Here is a 22,945-nt window from a genome sequence, read left to right as displayed (position 1 = left end):
ATCAAAGTATATTTAATAATGCAACTATTCAACCGATTGAAAATTTAATAGTTAATCTAAGCTGCAATAGGTTTTTACACGATCTTATTTGAACTGAATTCTCGTCTAATAATTATAACTGATGTCAGCATTTCTGAATCTTCCAATATCTGCAACCCAATTTTTTAATCATAACTTTCATCACGCACCCGTTCTCATACAATAATAAGTATTTTGAGTGTTTTGATGGTAAAGCTACACTACAATCTTAATTACAAACCTTACAAATTACCATGATTAAGTAAATTAATTGATATTTGGCAACACAGATCAGCTGCATTGACAAAACCAGAATTGATGCCTCTGTATATTATGTCCACAATATCGGACAATCTCATGGCTTTGCGAGAAGTTGCGATTTGTCTTGAACATTCTGAAACATGTGCACCTCGTTTGATTGCAGTCGGTTCAGTTGAGTTGACCTTTCTATTGATATTGAATCTATCAAGAATGTGTATATTGTAATTGCGTGTTAATTGCAATTCACGTTATTAAATATTCACGGCATTAGATTTATTCTGAAGCATGGATAAATTTTGATGCGGGCGTACGCGAGCATTAAACGATAGTGAAGCATCAACAAGTGCACAGACGACTGGTTCTGAAAATAAAATCAAGGAAATATTCTTGAAATATTCTTTCTTCTTCAAGTAAATGAAGAAGAAAGACCCTTCTGTGTCATTTGCTCAAAATTTTGACAACAGACAGCATTAAACTTAATAAATTTAAACATTTGGAAACGCTTCACAGCGAGTACATTAACAAACTCCAAAAATTCTTTGAATTAAAATTAAAATCATATGAAAAGTAAACATCATTTAAAAAAAAAACTTTGTGAATGAAAAAGCTTTACTTGCCTCTTACAAAGTTTCATATAAAGTAGACAGATACAAAAAGCCTCACACCATTGGTGAAGAGCTGCTTATTTTGTCAGCTGCAATTGAGATTGTAGAAATTATGTTTGGAGATAATTTTGCCAAACAATTGCAGTCTACACCTCTATCAAATGATACCGCTGCCCTTCAAATTGGTGATATACCAATTTGAAGGGCTTTTCAGAAGTCGTGTGACAAATTGTTTTCAATTCAGCTTTATGAGGCAACAGATAGCAATAAAGATACTAATTTCATTGCCTATGTTCAATTCTGTGATGGTATGTCAGCAGTAGAACTACTTTTCTGTAAACCAAAAGCAACAGATCTTAAAACAACAGCGCTCACATTATTTGCTATCTTAATCATTTTATAAATGGGGCAAACATAGAGTGGAAAATTTGCATCAGAATGTACACCGATGGTGTCTGTTAAATGTCTGGAAGATTCCAAAGTAAACAAGCACTTGTGAAATAAAAATCTCCACACTGTGTCTGAACACATTGCATGATTAACAGAAAAGCTCTTGCTTCCAAAGAAATGAGTTCTGGTCTAAATATTGTGATAACGATGGTTGTAACCGTAGTAAATTATATAAAAATGAAACCCCTAAAATCAAGAATATTATCTGCACTTTGTGAAAACACGGGTGCAATACAGCTTGACCTCGAAGGGGAAGACATCCGCCATGTGACGGATCCAGTCACCACACCACCACCTCCGTACCTAGCCTTTAGGGACTTTACCGAAGGTTGTCTTCAACTTGTCTCAAAACATCTTGCAGTCTGGCCTCGGTCACTATGCCACTGATATGTGTGATATTCCCATCGCTGTACTAAATCTAAATGGATTCAACAGGCATTACTCTTCAAGTCTTAACCCAGATAAGGCTGAATTATTTTTTTTGAAAATTTTTTATTTTTTTGGATAATAGTTTCTAATAGTGTTAATATGTCACTGGTTTTCTTGGCATTTCTCCTGCCACCACCCCATCGGTCGCCCTAAAGCATAAGACCAAATGTCTGTGCCACAAATGGCTACTGAGCCTCGAAACAATTTAGCGACCAGTGCCCTAAATAGCTTCTACAGCTTATCTAACAACGTGAGCAGACTAAACGCAGTGCCATACACCACGGCTTACATGTCCCAACTGCTCGCTAGTCATATATTTACTAAAATGGGTAGGCGCACCCTGTCAACTACTAAAAATATACATGACATTCATAAATTAAAATTTACTTTGTCTAGACAGCAATTCGTTGCAATGCCTAGGTCGTTGAATGCCAGCATGTATCTGTCCACCATATTAAAGTGCTTGGAGCCTTAATTGGCTGGTGGTCAGCCATATATTTCTAGGTTAGCTTCCGACAGCAGTGCGGTAGGAGTCTTCCCTTAGGTAAACTACTGATGTTGGTTGAACATAGCAACTGCATCAAGAAACTCCCACATGGTCCAACAATGTGGCTCTCACCACTCGCCACTTGTGACTTGTGGCCAATTTCCCTGTTGACCTCTAAGTTCCAGGGTGGCCCAGTCTCTGGCCCCTCCAAGAGCAGGGCAGTCAAACATCAGGTGTTCATTTGACTGGACCTCCCCGCAGATGCACAGTTCATCAGCTGCTAAATGGAACCGAAACAGATATTGGTTCAAGTTAGTGTGATTGGTGAGCACCCGGGTACTCGTTGCCCTTAAAAACGAGCTCGAGGCAAACCATCCCCCCAAATCCTGTATAAACTTATACAAGGATCTTGCCTTAGTTGTGATGTCCCATTCCAGCTGCCATGCTTCCATCACGAGGCTATGCAGCTCTTCTGCAGGCGGGAGATGGGCAACTGAAAGAAATTTAGATTCGGTGCAGCACCGTTCTGCTCTGGTACTAACCCAGCTAGAAAACACATCCCAAATATCTTGGCCTCCCGGCTTCTTCGCAATCTCCACATGGCTGCCTGAACTTTCACCACTAAATCGATAGGGAGAGCATTTCCCAATACAATGGTACCCTCATAGGAGGTTGTTTTAAAAACACCAGTGCATACAATTAGGGCTCTGCGCTGGGCACTCCTTAAATTTTAAACAAGTGCTCTATTCATATCCAACCTATGCGCCCAAACAGATGCCACGTAAGAGGTCATGTTTTTGAAGAAACCTAGGTATACCATGTATATTTGATGGCCAGACATCCCATAGTCTTTCTGAGCAATCCTTGTATGTATATGTATCACCGAGACAGCATCCACCGCTACTTGCATAATGTGGTTACTAAACAGCAACTTCTCTTCAAACAAAATACCTAAGTACTTATGAACTCTCACTTGGCTGATTACACAGCCTTTATACTTAATATGAGCGTTTCGACTGCATGATTATTTGTCTGCACCCTTGAGATGCAAAAACTTTGTCTTGGGCACAGAAATCTTTAATTTTTGAATGTGCAACCAGCCCTCTGTGGTTGACAAGGCCGTTTGTGCTCGATCTTCCAGCTGCGGTCTGGAATTACCATGAACTAAAGGAGACAGTCATCGGCGAAAGCCTGGGCTGTGACCACTTCTGAGAATGTCAATGCCAGGTTCCACATCAGGGGACCAAGAACGGAACCTGCAGGCTTCCCCTGGTAACGGATTTTTCCACAGTTACATGCACATCTTTAAACAGAGCCGTACGGTTAGACAAATAGTCACGCACTACGGCCTGCAGGGCTACAGGAACATTGCGGCGTTCCAACTCGAAGATAAAACTCCAACACAAGGAAGGAAATGCTGCCTCTATGTCTATAAAAATTGCCAAACATATTTACAGTCGGCACTTTCCACCTCAGCAAGAGCATTTAAGATGCAAACCTCAATGCCAACCCCTTTTGTGAACCCATACTGGCCTCAATTTATAAAACAGTTCAACTCAATGCTTTCCCAGAACCATTCCACAACCAGCCTTTCAAGCAACTTGCTGATTACCGGCAAGAGGCTGATGGGCCAATAACTGCCGACCTCACTAGGATCCTTTCCTGGTTTTAAAAGCACCCTTACCAAATCCACTTTTTAACAAGTCGGGAAGCAGCCCCAGCTAAGGCAACCCACCCTACGCCAGGGAAGGGCGTAGCCCCTGCCCCAACCTCTGCTTCACCCTCCAAAGCATCTGGAAACAGAGTACCCAGGAACGCTTGGTAAGTCGCCACAGATGTTAAAGTGTGGTCACGACCATCAAACCTGCATCGAAAACTGGACTGTACGTGCAATGGCTTAATATGTCGTGCTAATATGTCATATATGTGTAATATATGTATGTGCTAATATATAATATATGTCAAATTATAATTTTTCTCTTGTTCAAGTTATAATTTTAAAAATATTGCCCATCCTTCCAGAAGAGTTGCAGCCTAATATACCAGCATGTATAATGAATACATGAATACACATTATTTCCATTCTTTTGACACATACAATAAACATGTTTAAAATTTTTACACCCTGCAATATGAAAACATGAAGTTTTGGCAATCTTCATTTGTTCTTTAACAAGAACAAAACAAAAGTAATGAAATGTAGTAGAAATAACAAAGATGGACCGCTGAATATAAAAATAGGAAGAGAAAAGATTATGGAGGTAGAAGAATTTTGTTAAAATGCTGAATAGCACATGCCAAATGAGCCTTCAGTCAAATATATAATTTGTTTACATCAAAAATTAATTTAAACGTCAGTAAAAGATTTTTGAAAGTATATGTTTGGAGCGTAGTTTTATATGGAAGTGAAACTTGGATGATCGGAGTACCTGAAAAGAAAAGATTATAAGCTTTTGAAATGTGGTGCTATAGGAAAGTGTTAAAAATCAGATGGGTGGATAAAATGATAAATGAATAGGTGTTGCGGGAAATAGATGAAGAAAGAAGCATTTGGTAAAATATAGTTAAAAGAAGAGACAGACTTATAGGCCACACTATTCCAGGCATCCTGGAATAGTCGCTTTAATATTGGAGGAACAGGTAGAAGGAAAAAATTGTGCAGGCAAGCAACGTTTGGAGTATGTAAAACAAATTGTTAGGGATGTAGGATGTAGGGAGTATACCGAAATGAAACGACTAGCCCTAGAGAGGGAATCTTGGAGAGCTGCATCAAACCAGTCAAATGACTGAAGGCAAAAAAAACTAGTAACTTGTAAGCTTTCATTAAGATAAAGATGGAAATAGGAAAAACTTTTCTTGAGAAAAAATTTTTTGTGTTATCTAGAAACTGAGTGGCTTGGATATCAGAAAGTTTGGTTAACATGATATAGTGAAGTTTATACATATCAGTATTTAAATGTCACCCACCGGGTTGGTCTAGTGGTGAACGCGTCTTCCCAAATCGGCTGATTTGGAAGTTGAGAGTTCCAGCGTTCAAGTCCTAGTAAAGCCAGTTGTTTTTACACGGATTTGAATACTAGATCGTGGATACCGGTGTTCTTTGGTGGTTGGGTTTCAATTAACGACACATCTCAGGAATGGTCAAACTGAGAATGTACAAGACTACACTTCATTTACACTCATTCATCATCCTCATTCATCCTCTGAAGAATTATCTAAACGGTAGTAGTTACTGGAGGTTAAACAGGAAAAAGAAAGAAAGTATGTAAATATGTCATCCCAATGGATATGCCGGGTGTGGAAGTTAAATTGAGCACATTGAATGGGTAGGAAGGACTTATGCTGAGAAATGTGGGGTATTCTCAGCAGTTCTCAATTGGCAAGCACTTCCTTAATGACCTGCGAGTCATTATTAGGTTTGGAATGGAGGACTTATGGTGAGTGATAGTGAAAATATGCTTTTCACTGCCACTCAGTGGGTAAGCAGATAATTACAGGCAGCCTGGGTTCTGTGACTTAGTTGTTAAAAGTGCTGTGGTGGATGTATGCTGGATAGAATGGTGTGGAGGATAAAATAGCGTATCATCCACACCCAATAGGCATGGTTAGACATAGTAATTAGGTAATGAGTCTGTGAGCTCTAATAGGTTTAAGGAAAGGACTTGTGCTGGTCAGGAGAACCACCCTGACCAATGGGCAAACATAGATTAGATTAAGTTAGTGTGTAGGTTAAGTTAGGCGGCCTGCAACCTGCACTAATATGTGTGACTAGAATTAAGTTAGAATTAAGGTAGATAGATATAAGCGAATACCCAATCAACGTTGACTTGTAATGGGGGGTTACAAGTCGTACCCAGGGGGGAAGAAAGCCCGGTCCACTGCGCAAAAAAGGGAGAAAAGGACAAAATTTAATAAAAATATAAAAAATCTTAAAAATACAAAAAATTAAGGAAAAAATAAAATATAAAATTAAAAAAACACTATTATTGGGAGGGGGTCATGGGCATACCGGAAGAGGGATGTCTGTGGTCTCTGTCGATACCATGCGGACCCCGTTGGTAGAAGCCCTAGTAGAAGGGTGGTCAAGCTAGGAGGTAGTAGTGTGTGCTGCCACGGCATGCCAATGGGAATTGCGTTTGCTTAACGGCGGGGACTGGTTTCCATAGGGGTGGTTAGAAAGGTTGAAAGTATTTAAATATGAACATTTACATACATTAGATGACACTGATTGCTATATACAGTATAAGTAAAACAGTCCGGTATGTTTATAATTAAAATTAAACTCAAGAATTGTGAAATAGAATATAAACTGGACTGATGTATAGAATTGTAATCACAGTATCCTAAGAGTTTTTTCATGAACATAGAAGAAAAGTATACTAAATTTTGGATACTCCAACTTTGGAAAATTACATTGGTACAGAAAAAAATTACTACTTTGCTAAATTTTACTTGTCATTCTGAAAAGAAAAACAATATGAGATTTGAAAAATTCACAGAAAAGCTTAAAGTACAATTTTACAATAACTTCTGTCTATTTTCAATGATTTAGGGACAGAAGGCTGTTAAATCTTTTTATTTATTTATTAATTTTTTTATTGACCATCTGTTAATGTAATTAACAATTTAAACACTCAGACAAAAAAAATAGCTAGCATGTTAGAATTCCATTTCTCTTTATGACGGCTTTCCATCACCGAAATGTCTTGGTGGAAATATCACCGAGCCTGTCTGGGAAAAAATCCAGATGCAAATGGAGGAAATGTATTTTCAAAGACATATTACAACCCATAGCTCTGTATGAAGTAAGAAGTTGATTAAAAATAACGTCGTAATTGTCTGATTATTGTTTGCTGAGGAAGTTTTTGCAAACGTCTTTAAATGAAGCTCAAGTTGCACTTTCTACATTAACATTGAGTAATACATCATCTCTGACCAATTCTCTTATTTGAGGACCAACAAATATTCTTTCTTTATTTTTTCCTTCACTTACATCTGGAAATTCCTGCCTGATGTACAAACACCCGGGACTATCCTTCTTCATTGCTTTTACAAAATTTTTCATTAGTCCTAGCTTGATATGGAGAGGGGATAAAAATAATTTTTTAGGTTCAACTAAGGGTTCATGAATAATATTTTACCCGTTTGGAGTTAAGTTGTCTCATTTCTTCCACTCTATGGTAACATAATGTTTATCCCTAGCTCGGCTGTCCCATTCGCAAAGAAAATAGGTACTTAGTAGAGCTTAACTGCATGCCTAACAAAATAGCTATAACTTTCAAATCACCACATATATTCCAGTTATGTTTTTTATAATTTATTTTTTCAAGAACGTCTTTCATCACATTGTATGTCTCTTTCAAATTAATACCATAAGTGACTGGTATTGAAGGATATTTGTTACAGTTTTAAACTATACTTGGACGAATCTATGAAAAGGCACCAGTCCCCAGGTTTATGAACTTGTCCTAAGTGCAACATAAGCTCATCAATATTTGTGCAATAAACAAAATTATTTTCATCAATAAAGTACTGAGAAAGTTCTTTTTATCGGTTTCGAAAGCCCAATAACTTTGTATTTTTTTGAAGTAAATTCCAACCTTTCAGTCTTGATCCTAACAGTTAGCTTGATTTTTTGATAAATTTAATTCCCTAACCAAGTCATTTAATTCACCTTGTGATATAAAATGTAGCATATTGAAAGATAATTCAAAATCAAAATCATTGTTGTCTTCTTCAGTACTGCCTGATTCTTCATCACTACTTTCAAAACATACATTCACAGGTGGCTCAGGAGCTGCAATAATTTCACTGTGAAGTACAAGCCTGATTGCAGATTGCAATGAAGGATATTTTACAGTATGTTTAGATTTTTAGAAATTCCAGACACACTTGTTAAACAAAAGTAACGATCAGTTACATGATATTTTGGTTCACGTCAGATCACAAGTACACCAAATGACAAAGCCTTCTGTGTACCTTTCAGCCATCCTCTTAAATAAACAGAACAATTAGTGCATACTATATGAGAAGCCTGCATCTTATCCTGACCAGTTTTACACTGAAATCTCAAGCGAATGCTTTTTTAATTAAAGGTGTAATGTTTTTTCTATTTGATTTTATGTAAACTCACCACATACATAACAAAAGATATCCACAATATCTACACAATTTCATGGGATTATGATACTGCACTGTTAACCAACTTAAGACAGAAATAAGACTGAACAAAATTAATTCATTCCTAAATCCAGTGCTAATACAAACAACACAGCTGTATTTTCAGCTACATGTTTGACCTGCACAGACACGATTAATCTTGTCCATGAAGGCTCACTCTTCAGTATTAGATATGATGTCATAATATGCGACTGTGATATGATTTAATTCTTTGTCTAGTATTGTTTATTTTTAGCTTACAAATTATGTTAACAATGTTAAACAATAAAAGATGAGCTAACAAAATACAATATAGGAGCTTAGTATGTTAACTATGTGTTGAAAAATGAAAAAAATCCTTTAATTAAAATTAAAAAATTTTTCAAAAATGGTGGTCTATAGAAAGATTCTGAGTTCATATTTATTTTCAGCATCAAAAAATAGATTAAAATCATGTACTGCATGTTAGGAAACAAAAATTATGTGTTTATCAGTGTTATTAATAAGTCAATATATTTAAATTAAAAATAAAAAGAAGATGAATCTGATTCGAACCAATGTGCCTTCCCTAAGATCCAAATATTTCCAATAACAAAAATTTTATTTGGCTATAATTCTAGAACCAAAGAAAATAAATACCACATTTGATATATCGCTGAAAATTAGAAAATATCATAAATTTATAATAAACAATAAATACCAAGCAAGAAGAAGTCAAAAAAATTCTTCCAATCAACAACATGGTCAAAGTATTTTTTTAAAAAATAAACCTTCCATTGATGATATTTTAAAAACTTACTGTAGGACTGTCTGAGAAACTTCCATTTCAAAATAGAAAAAGGAAATTTATATGATATGCACCAGAACTTATCCCTACGAGATAAAAACTAAGGCTACTTAAAAAAAATTACATATGGATCAAATTGAGGATCTTCTTGTCAACTCTGACAAGGATAAAAGATTTGCAAAATTAAAAAAAAAGATTTAATATACACTAAGCATCAGTTTGTAGTTGAAACAATAAATGAATAAACTTGATTTTAATAAATAAATAAAATATTATTTTATTTTAATAAATTGATTTTTTTTAATATAAAGTTGTCATCTAAGATGAGTTAAAAAGAAAATATCTGAAACAAAAAATTACACGTACTTAAATACAATTACTATTTACAAACTACCAATTACTATTTATGTACTTACTCAGAAAAAATTTAATTCCTAGCCTATGGACACATAATGGTAACCAAAAACTGGTTGGTTGGTATACATGTTAATCCAATTACAAGTGTATGTAAATATTCTGAACGATCAATTGAAGTAGCATCATATAGTTTTTCTTCATGAAATACTTTCTTTCTGTTTCCTGTTTAGCCTCCGGTAACTACCGTTTAGATAATTCTTCAGAGGATGAATGAGGATGATATGTATGAGTGTAAATGAAGTGTAGTCTTGTACATTCTCAGTTCGACCATTCCTGAGATGTGTGGTTAATTGAAACCCAACCACCAAAGAACACCGGTATCCACGATCTAGTATTCAAATCCGTGTAAAAATAACTGGCTTTACTAGGACTTGAACGCTAGAACTCTCGACTTCCAAATCAGCTGATTTGGGAAGATTTGCTCACCACTAGACCAACCCGGTGGGTTCTTGATGAAATACTGAAGATACGATACAAACTGATGGAGTTTCATTTGGGTGAAGTTCTTCAAATTTGTCAAAACGATTAAATAATTCAGGAAACCACATCATTAAAGTATAGTACCTGGAAAACAAATAAAAATAAGATTATATACTATTAATAAATTATTTTATATGAATAGACAATATAAATAAATATAATGAAAAAAAATGATAAATAAGTTTAATAATAAACTTATTATTTTTGCAAACTTTTACCTTTATTAACAATGAGAATCTTAGTAATTTTTGGGTTTAAACACAAAAATGTTTTACCTTCTAATTGTCCTAAAATTTGATACATAATTTTTTTTATACTATTTGAACATAAGAGTCACTGAACTGCCTCACTGTAAAGTCATTTCCTTCGGAAGCCTAGTAAAGAGATGGATGTCACACAGGAATGTACCAGCACATCACCAAGAGAGATCAAAGGTGAGCAGGTGACATAATTAACTTATCCTGAAGAATCTATCCAAGGAAGAAGGAATAAAGAATAAACTTCGAAAGGGCTTTATCACAGTCTGCCTTTGATCAGGACGATTTATTTGTTACTTTCACCTGACAAACAGGCAGGTTAACTATTTAAAGCAATGAGTGGTTTTATGAAAAATTATACGTAATTATTTATCTTCGCCTGAAAAGCGGAAAAGAAAAAGAACAATGATGCAGTCAAAAAAAAAGGGAAGAAAATAAAAAGGAAGACCCATAAATCAACAAAAAGATAGGACGAGAAAAGGTTTGGTAAGGAGAAATAATCTATAGAGAAGGGATAATGGAGGGAGAAATCTGATACTCACTCGATCCAATAAATTAGTACAGGCTGTAGACAGTATGTGTATTTATGTCTGTATACAAGGGTCAAAATACAAAAAATACAAAAATAGAAGGCTAGTAAAAGTACAAGGGAAATTATTTTTTCACAGTTGATAGAAGTGCTGCATTTGAAAGGGTCTGAATGACATGCAAAGTTTATCAGGTTATCGATTGTAATTAGTCTGACAAAATTAATAAGAAAAATGTGCTAAAGTAATTACATGATCTTAAAGTGAAAGGTTGCTAAGTCGGTGTAATGATTAGCATGTGAGCTTTGAGATAAACTGATCTTGGCTTGATTACTAACAAGGGTCTGGATTATTTAACTTATCATTTCATCCATCTTATCCTCCTTATTAAAAATGTATGTAGTATGTCTGAGGTTGTCAGTAAAAACAAAATAATGTTTAATGAGTGGAAAGAAATACAAAGTCATTAACTGTAGTAGATTAAATCATTGAAATATCAAGTCTAGTCATTCAGAAAACTGAAGAAAAAATTTTAGCTGCGGTGCAAGAGCATTCCTTGAGCAGAATAAATATATATGAGCAAAATTTTTGAAGTGTAGTATGCCAACAAATGAAATAATTGTTATCATACAAAAGTAAATAAGCATAAATCAATGCAACGGAGGAATATTAACTGCAGTACCAGAAATGATTGCAAACATCAAATGAGAAACTTTGGCTTGTTTATGGAGTTAGAACAATATTTTTAATTTTATTTTTATTATTATTTTTTTAAATATTAGGTACACTATCTACCTTTCACACACTCGCTTTTAAAAAATGGACACACTCGTTTTTAAAATGGAATATATCTGTAAATGTCAACAGGTGATTTAATTATGACGAAACTAAGAAAGGTAGATGATAAATGTACTATTATAAAAATTACAATGACCTTAGCAGAAAATGTACATATTTTAATAATAATTAGACGAACATCTTACTAGAAAGTATTTTTGATGATGACCATTAGGTTTAAGACATGGTGATGCCATGAACAGGCAAGAGATTTCTATATCGGTATCAAGAAAATCAACCCAGGCTGACTGGATGCAATGTGATCGTGGTGAAAAGTAAATAAAGGTATGTTCTAAAAGGAACTCGATCCTGGAATAAAAAATATTTATATTATAGTGAAGTTTATTCCTCTTATTTTATATACTGTAATGAAATGGAGCTAAAAAAAAAAAAAGTTGATATAATTAAAGTGCAATTTGAAATAAAAATGACTTATCTGCACGAACAGAAAATTAACACCTGGGAGCCTGGAAAATGGTTTAAAAAGCAGGACAGTAAAATAAAAATAAAAACAATTAAAAATCATAGCATCTGTTTGAATTCTTGAAGTTTCCTCTTCATATATCTCTTAATTTCTACTAAAATACTTCTTTTACAATATACAATACCACCAACCTTCAGCTATTTCTTCTTTTGCACATATTTCTGCTAGGTATATACGCATAACAAAATAAACACTAGAAACTACTATTTACACATTTTTTTTTTTATGAAACAGCAAACATCAACAGTTATAGTCGGTCGTTAACCTTTACACAAGTTTACTACAGTATATTGCTTATACTGTTTGTACAAGTTTTACATAATTTAAAATGGTAACATTTTTTTACATAAATTATAAAGACTTTATACAAATCACAATATAATAATAAATTACACAATATAATTATAAATTATACAAATCATGTCAGGAGTCAAGAATAGGTTTTATTCCAAAGATTAAAAAAATTGAATTGCTCCACCATTTATATAAGAGTCAAGGAAAAATAAGAAAAAACCTAAACCAGTGCAACACTAAAAATTAAAAAATGAGTTAATAAAAAAAAAGGACTGGCTTAAATTTAAATTAATGTAAAAAGATAATTATAGCAGTGAACAATATTGATGTAACTACGTGAAGATAATATATAAATAGAAATACAGCATAAAATAACAATTTCGATAGCATTAATTGATAAATATTTGAGAACAGTGTGCATAATAAACATAGTAATGTATGATAAATACATAATAAACATAGTAATGTATACAAGTTTAATGAGTTGGGAGAAAATCCAGTTTTATCTAATTATCAACTGATTAAAAACTCATCAACTAAGTAATACTGATCCTGTTACAAGAGATTTCAATAGATTGTCAGATCTTTTAGATCATAGTAGATTTATTAAATGTAGAAACTGAAGCGCAATGAAGTCTCTTCTTATAAATCAAGGTAGTACAGGATGAAAGAAAGATGATGATGATGATAAATGTCATCATTGAATTGAAAGCAATTTAAATAATTAGTTATTCTTACCCTAAAATAAGTCCAAATTGTATGAGGCATGTAAGTACAGTTGGTCTTAAATGCGGACTCTTAAATAATAATAAAGTCTGTTCCCATGACTCCTTTAAAAATATTTTAACACCTTTTCTTGTTTTAATACTTCATACACTTCGCTGTGATAGCATTCTTATTACACTCACCCTGTGCTCCTTTTCACGCAAACTACGAATCTGAAAATAAAATAAGGTAACTACATTCAAATTTTAATTATATATTTTGTTTGAAGTAACTACAGAAATATTAATAAAATACATTTTTTTAAGATAAACTGGACTTTTAAAAAATTTTTGCTAAAAACATTTTATTGCTTTTTTTAAAAAAAGTTATTTTTTATAAGTCGATGCCAAAGTAAAACCAACAATTATGCCAAAAACTAACAATTTTTTAACCCTGAATTTAGAAGTGACAACAAAAAGTCAGATTTAATAGATGTAGTATTATTTTTAGTTTATAGTGCAGATTATTTTTTGTTGCTTTAATAATTAATAATTTTAATAATTACTTTATTTTTATTTAAAATGTGAATATGTCAACAAAAAGCTGCTTGTGTTTAAAAAAAGGTCACCTGCACAGAACAAAAGGGCAAGAATAGCTGGAAAAAAAAGAAAAGAAATCTACAGAAAGCAACATAAAGAGAATGCTAACAAGTGTATAAGCTAAGATTCTCTGGTGATGTGAGAATATCTATCAATTATTACCCGTAGTTTTTAAATTACTTTTTTGAATCTTTACATGAAAATACTCTGGTTATCAGAATGACATCATGCTGTATATACATTACACTCTAATAAACCAATACAAAGAAATCATAACTGAAATAAAAGATATCTTTAATAAATAAATGAATGGAAAAAATAATGAGACCTTTCTCTTTTTATCAAATCTAGTAAAAGAAATTACTGAATTAAATTAAAGATAAAAATAAGAAAATAATATTTTAATAATTATTATTAAAATTAAATTAATAATAATAATAAATTAAAATAATCATTCTAATCATAGTTTGGAGTTATTAAAAATTGTAAACTTCTTACTTTAAAATTTACAGAAATTTTTCTTCCCAAGATTTTCTGGAGCTAATTAAAAAAAAGAGGGGGAGCAAAACTCAATCTTTGTCTATGAATTTTAAGGTAGCACTGTTGTAAATGGTGCAAATTTAAAAATGTTAGAAAATACACCAATGTATGTAATTAAAATGATATATTCAATCTGTAATATGTTTGTTCAATATGTTGTTCTTGTGTTGATGTTCAATTATGTGAAAGATCTTGATTTTTATATGTAAAATAAAATACGTCTTTGTATGTGCCTGATTTGATGTGATGATTTGTAAAGATGATATTACTGTTGTATGCAATCCCTATATATATTTCTTGTATCAATGATTAGATGAGTAACCAGTCTATGTGATCAGTGTTTAAGAATCACTGCACTTTTATTTACATCTCAAGGGTAACTGTATTTGTTACACAGTTTTATTTTATTAGTTTACTGTATAATCTTATGCAATTTGTTTTTTATAAGAAATTAACAAAGTAATATCCTTCTTTCTTAAAAATGTTTTTTAGCCTGAATGATTACTGATTGAAGTAAGTTAGTGTTATTTTTTTGCCATTAAGTATGCTTTTGATATAATTCTGTGTGTTAAATTTGAATTTGTATATAATGTAGCAAGTTGTTTTTAAACATTAGGTAATAATTTATTGGAATCGGGTGATTTACTTGTATCAAATTCTGCAAAGAAGTTGACAAAGATGTATATATTACATGAATTAAGATTTATGACAAAGCTGCATATAAATGTGTCACTTGCAATAGGGTTTCTATCTAATTTAAAAGTGAAGGTATTATGTTTCTTGGATAGAAAGTTAATGAATTAAAGTTAATTTTACTGAGTTTAGAAAAGTACTCTTGTGTTGTTTTCAGTATTGAAAAATATATTAAGCTTTCAGTATTAAAACAAATATGGAGCCTTGGGCTCTTTTTACAGCACCACAACAAGAGTTAACCCCTGCTACAAAGTAAAAAAAAATAATACATTTCTAAAAGAATAAATATTTGTCATTAATATGTGGTTCTGAAAACCAACAATGATGTTATTTAATTTATTTATTTACTTAATATTATATCTTGATTTTATTATTACATGTTTATCTTTCTAACAATGAGAGTAGTAAAATTTATGAATGATGGTTTTTGCATAAAATATTGGTAGCAAAGCAGGTCTAAGTAAAAAAAAACAACTTTTTTGTAACTAGGAGAAGTCATACAAAAAAAATTCCTTGTTTATAATGGGATTAAAGCAAAGCAAAATGGCCCGAATTTGAGAAGCATATGTTAAAATGGATTCGAGAAAAAAATTTTCGTTAATGATTATTAAACATATACATAGAAGAGTAATAGATTCCTTCTAGACAAAGTAATCTAATATGAAAAATTTATTTAGTGATTATAATATATTCATTGAAAAATTCTTTGTTGTAAAAAGTATGTTTTTATATTTTATATAAATAATACCAACAGTTTGATAATCCAAACAAACCTATGATCTGAATATGTCTGACATTATACATGTTCAGTTTATTATGACCATTCTTTATATTTAATTGTATTTTTGTTTCCAAAATATTGATTTATTAGAAGCAATTTATTGTATATATCACAGAATCAGAATTTAACTAAAAAAATTTGTTCCTAACAATGATTTTAAATTAATCTCTTAATTTAGGTATTTTTATCCTGCAGCAAAATCCTACATAAATACATGAATTAAAGTGTTTAATGGGCGTAAGTAGATACACTATAGCTTTCAGTATGGATATGAGAAGTAAATTTTTGATTTTTAATTTTTAAGAAATGGATCCTAAAACTGTAAGTATTATAAATGCTCAATTAGATGAGTGTTTGAGGTTAAATTATAGTCTTTTCAGACTAAGTTTTATCCAATGTCTTGTACAAGGGCTGTTAATTGAACTCAAATGACCAAAGAATGATAACACCAGAGGTAGATCCAAAATCTTTATATTAAGCAAATATTCCATTAGCACATTATTAGTGATGTGATATTATATTATGCATTACATTCACAACATAATAATACAATAGCTATTCTCCTTTTTATACGTGTTTCTCTCACCTCATTGAGGGAAAATTTGGTAAACTCTCCTAATTTTCATATCAAAAGAAAATTTAATTAATTATTAAATAAAATTAAAAGTATTGTATTATACCAAAATATAAGAGAAACTGCTTACTCGCTGTTCTACTTACAGGATATGTTACAGAATCGTGTCCAGTGTTAATAGTAAACATACGTCGTAAAATTTCTAATGCTTGATCATATTCACCACATTCCAATAAAAATTTTGGACTTTCTGGAAATCACAATAACCAAAGACCAAGAAATACCGCAGGAAGAGAACAAGCTAGCACATATAATTTCCAAGAATCAAAGAAAATATAGTTATAATAATTAAGGTGCATTGGAATGATTAACCAAGCTGCTAATGGTAAAGTAATTATTCCAGCTGTCCAAAATAATTCCATCCAACCTAAAACTTTCTCTCTATATTTTGTACACTGAAATTCATATTTCATTTGAACTGAATTTAATTCTGCATTTATACTTGTCATTTGAACATGTCTGTAGAGTAAATATTTTAAGGACTGCTCAGCAATTAATTTTTATGAAGAAGAGCAATTATACTTTAGACTGAGAAAAGAGACATGAGATGTATTTGGGCATGTCTAGGGTTGCTGATAGAGCAAATATTCCAACAGGATTTTACATATTGTTTTATTAGCTCAGAAAGCATTTGACTAAATAGTCTGGAGTATGCTATAAATACTTTTTAAGATGTTGACTGCAGAATTTTTTTTAATGCATATAATTTTTACGTATTACAATACCCTATTATCTGGTATTTGTATTTCCACTGGAGCATTACAGGTCACCCATACTGTGAAAGCTTTCACCTCTTCTAATACTACTTGTTAGTCATTGATAAAATTATTTCTGAATTTTATATTCAAATGGTATGTAGCGGTTACCCAGGACTGGTACAAATTTAATCCTTTAAAAATCAGTATTTAATATTCTGAATTAAACAGTATGGTATAAAATAAATAAATGAGGACAGAAGAAAAACACAACTGCCACACAGAAGGGAAATGATGAAGAGGATAAGACACCTTAATATAATTGCTTGTATGCAACATATATAATTGGTTCCACAGGCAAGATATTAAATTTATTTATTTAGTATAAAGTAGAACAGAAGATTATTTAATAAAGAAATTGCAAGTGAGACAGAAAGTGAAGAGTAAGAAATGAAGAAATGGACTTAAAAAGAAGAGTGAGACAAAGATGCAACTCAACAAAACAGTTATCACCAATTGTGAATAAATATTCTGAAAAATTAATAAAAAATAAATTAAAATAGTAAAGTAAGAGATATTTTAACGAGAAATAATAAAGATTATTATAAAATTAATTTAAATGAGTATGCTTTGATAGAACTGGAGTTAATAATGAAGAGAATTTTAAAAATAAGAGAGTTTGGATTAAAGGAAATCATAGAAAAAAACACTAATGGATAAGTGAAAATTTATGAGCATTAACAAAAAAGAAGACTCCATTAATATATCAGCCAGGAAAAATAATAGAACATATAAAGTCATTTAGGTGTCTGGGAAGAAGCAGATTGTTTATGAGAAAAAGAAATTTTGAAAATTTGAAGGTTTAAACTTCATTTAAAGGAAAACAGAAAGTAATACAAAGAAGACTGTGATGGACTGAGAGCATAAGTAAATGGTTATGTAGAAACACCATCTGATGCACAGACATATTAGCTTCTAAGCTTTATTTTCAAACTCAAAATTAACATTTAATTCTAAAGACTTGGATAATTGAAATATAATGACAATTTAATAAGTTTAAAAACTAAACTATTCTTTTTATTCATCACCGTTAAGTATTTTGACCTGAAAATTTCTATCGATACAAATTAGATATTACACATGTCAATTGAAGCCGACAGCTAAAATTTGATTAGTTAAGAAACACTTTTGGTCAAGTGCAATCAATCTGGTTCAATACGGCAACAGTAACAAATCTTCATAATTGAAGCAGATAAGATTGTCTCTATAGTATTTAAATAAAATGAACAAAATTAATACTTAGTGAATTAGCTACACCATTTACTAACTCAACCATTTATTTTTTCAAAAAATCAGTGAAACTGTGAATATAAATATCACAAGGTGATATTTATAATTTTTATTTAGTCCAAATAGTTACTGCTGCACAAACTGCCTGATTTACTTTTTTGCATCAATACCTTTAATTGCCAGACATCTATTTCATAAGGGAATATTCCTAAGTGCTAAGCTTGTCTACACGTGTAGAAACAAACTGATTATTCCTCTTTTCATACTAATGTTTCAAAATGGGGAATAACCAGATAGGTTTGAACAATGTTGAGGCAAAGATTGCTAGAATAACAATTGGTTACCAGACTGAGCAGAAAGAATACAACTAAACAAGTGAAAAACAAAAAATTCACACAATGTATTTTTCTTAAATATATGCTTATATATGATGGTGGGCTAAAACGTTTTGTTTCCACTGTAAAACTTTCAGTTATAACACACAAACTGGGATAAAACTAGTTCTATAAAATCAAAAGACATCTTTATTATATCATAATTGATGGTGAAAATATCAGGCTTGCAGTTCCTCCTCAATGAAATGAAATGGGAAATTGTTCAGACACCTGGTTTAAAACATGAGCTGTATTGAAATCATTCCTCCAAATGAAATTCACAGATGAATTGAGTCGGGTAAGGTACTTAAAAGATTTGAATGTACATGAAATGGAAGATCTATGATTATAACTGAATAGATTCATCAAGCTTACATTGGAAAAATGATCTGTGGAAACAGTTACATCTAACAAAAAGAGCTGCTGTTATCCTAGTAATTGCTACAGATAAACAGAATATATGAGTGTTCTTGGATTTCAGAAAATTTGTACCGGTTGGGTATTGGACATGTCATCTGATGAAATGAAAAAAGAGTTGACATTTCTCAAAAACGCCTGAAATATTTTCAAAAAAGAAAGTGAAGATTCCTTGAAGATCACTGTAGGTGATGAAGATTAGGTACACTAACAAACAAAAGGAAGTTCATGAAATACTGTAAAAATAAATTAATTCAGCTCAAAAGATTTAAAACTTAAGCTACAACTGGGAAGATAAAGATTTTAGAATTCTGAAGATTATTCTTACAGAGTCTCTTGCAAACAAAACATAGAAGAATTCTGAAAATTAAATAAATTCTTTAAAAAAAAATCAGAGGTTGGTATGAAAATGTAAAATTTTTTAATACACACCACCAGCCAGACCTTACACAAGTGAAACAACAAAAGATACAATTTTCTGTCTGGATTTTTCAGTGCTGCCACATTTGGCATAAGATCAGACATGGTGTTCCTTAACATTGCTATCTGATCTCAGAACTGAAGAATTATCTAAATACCAACACTTCAGCTTTGATAAAGAAGTGATGTAATTTGCAATGAGAAAATAAATGGTAAACACTGATTATTTTAAAAATTTGTATTCAAAAACAAATACAACATTTATACTGAGAGTAAGAGGTGAATATGTAGAGTGAGAGTGACAATGTAGAAAAATAATAATATAAATATAACAATGTAAAAATAAACGATAATGGTATATTTCTATTTTGCCATTAAAAAAAAAACTAATTATAAAAAAAAATTGTGGTGTGACGAGGTTTATTTGAAATTACAGATACAGTATATGATTGCATTTAAAAAATAAAAAAAATATATTCTGTTAAAAAATAATTCCATTAAAAAAAAGTAATATTATATTAAGTGTTTTACACAAACACGCACGTGCGCGCACAGAGAGAGATATTTGTTTTTATAATTTTAACTATAAAAAAGGGGGACAAGCATAAGATGTACTCAAGAAATGCATTTTAATGGTATCCAAATTGTGGTGAATAATTCATCATAATTTTTCTCAATATAATCAGAAGTTAGTGGATACATATCACATTTTTTGCTTTGAAGGAAAATAATTCATATATCAAACTTCTTAATAAAAGCATGAACTTTGTCTGTTATTATAAAAATGTTTTTATCAGGCCCTTGTAAATTCACATTTTAGTCGTTTAAATGTGAAAATACATCAGCTAAGAAAGCCAACAGCAACACATACTCATTATTCTGTAAAAATACTGAGAATGGTGTTTGTTTATCCTGGAAAAATAAGATTAATTCATTTCACAATTCTAATAACCAGGTTAACACTTTCACCTGCAATAATCATCTGTATAGAAAAGAAGAGATTTTTTTTCTTTTCACCTATTTCATTGCATAGTTTAGCAAACAGTCTATTCTGTAATGGTTGACTTTTAATAAAATTAACCATTTTTAAATCTTTATAAAGAATTTGTTGAAATTCAGTTGTACTCACTCACTAACTATCTAATTGCAAACATTGGCAGCTACGTCATTGATTTGCTTTGAAACTGTGTCATTAGAAACCAGAATTTTTCCCTTCTTTATTGCTTCTTCCATGCCTATTAAAACACCATATCAACTGCAGCAGGCAATATGAGGTTTTCTGCAATTGTACAAGGTTGGACATCTTAGCTACTCTTATGCTATGTAAGATGTTTCAAGTGTAGTTTTATCAGTATGGTTTGATTTACAAATAGAAGTTTGTTGATTTCTCAAAGTACGTAATTTTCTTTTGAAAAATTCCAAAGGCTTTTATGAGCCAGATGTTTAGTTTCCAAGTTGAATTAATTTTTATGGCTTCATGCTTTCATAGGAGAGGACCTGAAAGCAAACATGCACTGTGGTTTTCCATCTAATGAGATATAACCATTATTTAAATAACTGTCATTGTACAATCTTTTTACCAATCGATTCATTGAATGTAAATGGTAAATGGATAAAAAATCTTCATTTTTTCACAAACTTATCCATTTTGCATAAGCATCTAATTAAAAAAAAAATAAGTTACACTGTTTGACTGCACACTAAAAAACCAAAACCTCAATTATTATTTTCAGTGAATCTATGCTTTTAAAAACTTAAATGAAGGGAGCAGATATATGCTTCGCATTTGAACTAAGCTGACGTTTTGCAAAACTTTATGCCTCTTTTATACTGCTGAGAGCATGACGTGTTCAAATATATCATATACATGTTCGAACAGGACATACATACCCATAAAGTTGGAACCTGTAAATTGCTCATGTTTGTACACTTCATGCAGGCGTAATCAAACTTGTTGCTATCAATGCAGCTAAATAATTTTAACTAGCCTTCACTGGGTTGGGGGTCACAAAATATTTATATATATTTTTTTTATTTTTGGGGAATGTGGAGCTAAAACGTTGAGAATCACTGCTGCACTGACTCTCTTGATTATAGTGTTCAAAAGTTTAATAATTGAGTGCAAATCAAATCCTAAACCTCCAAATATTGAATTCAGTTATATTTGAAGCCAGAAAAAATTACCTTGTAGAAAACTTAACAGGTTAAATTACCTGATAATAATATAAACTTACACAATGGTAGAGCCAAAGATATGCTCTTTTTTACTAAATTTTCAATGAAGTGTAAAATTGTCTCCATGTTTATTCACAGATCTTTTTATCAATCAGATGAGCAAATTGATTAAAGAATAAAATTGCAAATTTTAATAATAAAAAGAGAAAAAAACAGAGTTTTTATAAGGTTTTTATGGATGAAAAAATTAAGAGAATAGAAATCATTAAAAAATTTACATTTTGATAAAATTAAGGAAACATTACAAATGACTGTTGGAGGGGGTACGATGGGGTGCCACCATAATATCTCGGCAACCGCTTGTCCGATTTTTACGATTCAAATGGCGTAAGTATCAGTAGGTTGAGTGCTAACTGTTTAATTCATCGGATATACTCTTGATCGACCGGTTATCCGGAAATTAATTCGGTTAGCCTTATGTTTTGATTGCACTCACCCGACATAAAATGTACAGATCCGATCTTTCGCTAAATACACTCAAATCTATGCGCTAGCGATTACTGGTCCACAGGGCCTCTGCAGCTAGTGTATTCGCTAAATTGGGGGGATGGAAGCGAAGAAGAAATATAATCACCGAATCTTTCTTAAAAAAAAAAAAATGTGTAAATATAATTAAAAAAAAGCGCACACACATCTGCAGATCAATATTACAGTTCCTGTACAAGATCGAAAGAGCATTTGAAATGCAGTTATAAGTGTTTATACAGTGATATTTAAGTATGGAAACAGCTTTATACTGCATACCTGAGAGGTCTTTGGAGGGAGAAAGAAATGGGGTTCACCACAGTTAAAAAGATCTGCATTATGGTGGGTTTTAAATTTTTTTCCGCCATATTGAATCAAACTTAATTTTTCAAATAGTAAGGTTGACGTATGATACATGATTTCGGATTAAAATTTTACAAAGAAAAACAATGGTGAATGCCATTTTTCTGTTAACATCTTCGTTATTGAGTTTTCAAATTTGAAATGACGGAAAAATCGTGTTAATAATAAAATACAATGCATGATCAATTTTATTGCATTTTCCATTCATAATGCAGACAATAGCAATGCTGTAATATTGGTAA

General features: G+C 31.6%; 1 pseudogene; it reads right to left on the bottom strand.

Moving 5' to 3' along the window:
• LOC142319823 (uncharacterized) overlaps nt 1–16,893 on the bottom strand; it is a 40,376-nt pseudogene extending 23,483 nt beyond the window's left edge.
• Nucleotides 16,894–22,945: the final 6,052 nt, after the last annotated feature.

Source organism: Lycorma delicatula, chromosome 2, assembly GCF_047948215.1.
Source record: "Lycorma delicatula isolate Av1 chromosome 2, ASM4794821v1, whole genome shotgun sequence".
In the NCBI taxonomy this organism is placed as follows: Eukaryota; Metazoa; Arthropoda; class Insecta; order Hemiptera; family Fulgoridae; genus Lycorma; species Lycorma delicatula.
The sequence above is the reverse complement of the archived record's forward strand: the minus strand, read 5'-3'. Positions and strand labels throughout refer to the sequence as shown.